Raw genomic sequence first — 3,051 nt, 5'->3', positions numbered from 1 at the left:
TCGTGAGGTTGGTTTTTGGGGTGAAAAAGAGGGAAAAATGGTTTCCCGGTGATGAAATGGGGCTTTTTATGAGGCGGGGGGTGGTGGAGAAGTGGGGGGGGGCACGTGATTTTGGGGTGGTTATTGCCCCTAAAAGGAGGACTTGTCGACAGATGTCTTGGGTTAGTTGCATCTGACGTAGTTGACGTTGTTGTAAGAGCCGGAGCTCTTCTAATAAGAGGGGGATGTCTATGGGGCAGCCCCCCGTATTTGGGGAGGGGGTTTGGGGTGTGGGACGACGGGTGGGATGGGGGTCGGATGGCATGGTTGGAAGGGACCCCAATGAGGAGGAGGAGGAGGAAGAGGAAGGCTCCTTTGGAGGGCGGCGGGGGGCTGCGGGGTTGCCTGTGAGGAGGGGAAGAAAAGGGGTGAAATTAGGGGGATTTGTCCCCAAAATGGGGACGAATGGGGACAGTTGTTCATAGTGGGGGATATTGAGTGATTTGGCACCAAAAAGGAGCGATATTGGCGCCAAAATGAGTGATATTGGCACAAAAATGAGCGATATTGACCCAAAAATAAGCAATATTGACCAAAAATGAGTGATATTTACCCAAAAATGAGCGATATCAGCCCAAAAATGGGCAATATTGGCCCCAAAATGAGCAATATTACCCCAAAATGAGTGATATTAACCCCAAAATGAGTGATATTGGCCCCAAAATGAGCGATATTGACCCAAAAATGAGAAATATTGACCCCAAATTGAGTGATATTGACCCAAAAAATGAGGGATATTGACCCAAAAATGGGCAATATTGGCCCCAAAATGAGCAATACTACCCAAAATGAGTAATGGTGACCAAAATTGAGTGATATTGGCCCAAAAATGAGTGATTTGGCACCAAAATGAGTGATATTGGCCCCAAAATGAGCGATATGGGCCCAAAATGAGCGATATTGGCCCCAAAATGAGTGATGTTGACCAAAATTGAGTGATATTGACCCCAAAATGAGTGATATTGGCCCAAAAATGAGCGATATTGACCCAAAAATGAGCTATATTGGCCCCAAAATGTGTGATATTGGCCCAAAAATGAGTGATTTGGCACCAAAATGAGGGATATTGGCCCAAAAATGAGGGATATTGGCCCCAAAATGAGTGATGTTGACCAAAATTGAGGGATATTGGCCCAAAAATGAGTGATATCAGCCCAAAAATGGGCAATATTGGCCCCAAAATGAGTGATATTAACCCCAAAATGAGGGATATTGGCCCCAAAATGAGGGATATTGACCCAAAAATGAGGGATATTGACCCAAAAATGAGTGATATTGACCAAAATTGAGGGATATTGACCCAAAAATGAGCAATATTGACCCAAAAATGAGCAATATTGACCAAAATTGAGGGATAATTTTGAGGAAATCTGGGGTATTTTAGTCAATTTTGGCTCATTCTGAGATGTTTCAGGGTCAATTTTGAGGAGATTTTGAGGGATTTTGGTCCATTTTGGGTCATTCTGAGGTGTTTCAGGGTCAATTTTGAGGAGATTTTGAGGGATTTTGGTCCATTTTGGGTCATTCTGGGGTGTTTTAGGGTCAATTTTGAGGAGATTTGAGGGATTTTAGTCAATTTTGGGTCATTCTGAGGTGTTTTAGGGTCAATTTTGAGGCGATTTGTGGGATTTTGGTTCAATTTCTGAGTAAATCTTACAGATTTTGGTCATTTTTAGCGTGTCTTTAAGTCTCCCATTGCTCATTTTGAGGCCATCTGAGGTAAATTGGACAATTCTAGTATTTTTCTGAGGGCTTTTTTAATCAATTTTGAACCATTTCCAGCCCCCGGTGCCTTTTAAAGACCCATTTTGTCCCTTCCATGCATCCCTACCCCTATTTTGGGTCAAATCCCTGCAATTTTGGTACATTTTATCAATTGAATCAATTGAATCCCCATTCAATTTTTACCTCGATTTCCCCACTTCCCCCCCTCCCTTCGCTTCCCCACATCCCACAGAACCCCTTAAAACCCCATTTTTAACCCCAAAATCACTTAAAATCACCCCAAAAATAACGCACCGTATCGGAGCTGCTGTGGCCGGCGCTGCTTCAACCGCGGCATTGACGGAGCCCCGGATGAGGCCCCTTCAATCGACCCGCCCCGATTCCTTCTTTTTTTTTTCCTCTTTTCTTCTCTTTTCTTTCCTTTTTCCCCCTCAAAAAAACTCTTTTATTTCCCTTCTTTTATTCTTTTTCTTTTTCTTTTCTTTTAACCATTTCTTTTGTTTCTTTTAACCCTTCCCTTTCCCCCCCCCCCCCCCTCCCCCGTAGGCCTCAATGGCAGAGCGGTTGCTAAGGAGAAAATGGCGCCGTTGCTAAGAGCCTCCACGCCGTTGCTAAGCGGCTCGGCCAATCAGAGCGCGTTGCTAGGCAGATCCCACCCACTTGGCATCGCTACGGTGGCTCAGAGCGGACAAAAAACTTCACCCCCCCCCCACCGTTCCAAACGCGCATAAAATAAGGTGAAAAAGGGTAAATTTGCTATTTTTGTTGTTTTTTAGCGCCGTTTCCGCTCGAAGGGTTTCCCCCCCCAAGCATAAAGAAGCTAAAAACGGCTGTTTGCCTTAGAAACAGCTGCAGGTTGAACCGCAAAGAGCAACGAAGCGTTTTGGGGTGAAAAAGGACGATTTGGGGTTCAAAACAACGAGCCAAACTTCCGTTTTTTTTTATGGTCCCGAGTTTCATTTAATGACGTTTTATTAATTGGGTTTAATTCATTAATTAAGGCCGTTTTTCAGGCGGTTTCTTCCATCCCTTCAGCGCAGCGTCCGCCATTTTGATGCCATCTCCGACCCCCTTCATTAACGATCAGTCGTTAATTAATCGTTATTAATTAGTAATTAATAATTAATCTTAATTAATTCTCCTTCCCGCGACGGTCATTAAGTAATTAATTAAAGAAACAAGTGCTTTTAATTGCAGTTATTTCCCGTTTTCGTTCATTTCTTATTTTCCGGGATTTATTTTATATTATTAATTATTTTCTATTAATTATTTTCTATTAATTATTTT

The 3,051-nt window shown here is 43.1% G+C and overlaps 1 long non-coding RNA gene across 1 annotated transcript; it reads right to left on the bottom strand.

Moving 5' to 3' along the window:
- Positions 1–348: 348 nt before the first annotated feature.
- Positions 349–2,296, bottom strand: LOC140265041 (uncharacterized). The gene is made up of 2 exons (XR_011906208.1): positions 2,059–2,296; positions 349–384 (listed from the first exon to the last, which is right to left on the bottom strand). It is a non-coding gene; the product is annotated as an uncharacterized lncRNA (long non-coding RNA).
- Positions 2,297–3,051: the final 755 nt, after the last annotated feature.

The sequence above is a fragment of the Excalfactoria chinensis genome, unplaced genomic scaffold, assembly GCF_039878825.1.
Source record: "Excalfactoria chinensis isolate bCotChi1 unplaced genomic scaffold, bCotChi1.hap2 Scaffold_398, whole genome shotgun sequence".
NCBI lineage: Eukaryota > Metazoa > Chordata > Aves > Galliformes > Phasianidae > Excalfactoria > Excalfactoria chinensis.
Note: the sequence above shows the minus strand (reverse complement) of the source record. Positions and strands in the feature narration are given on the sequence as shown.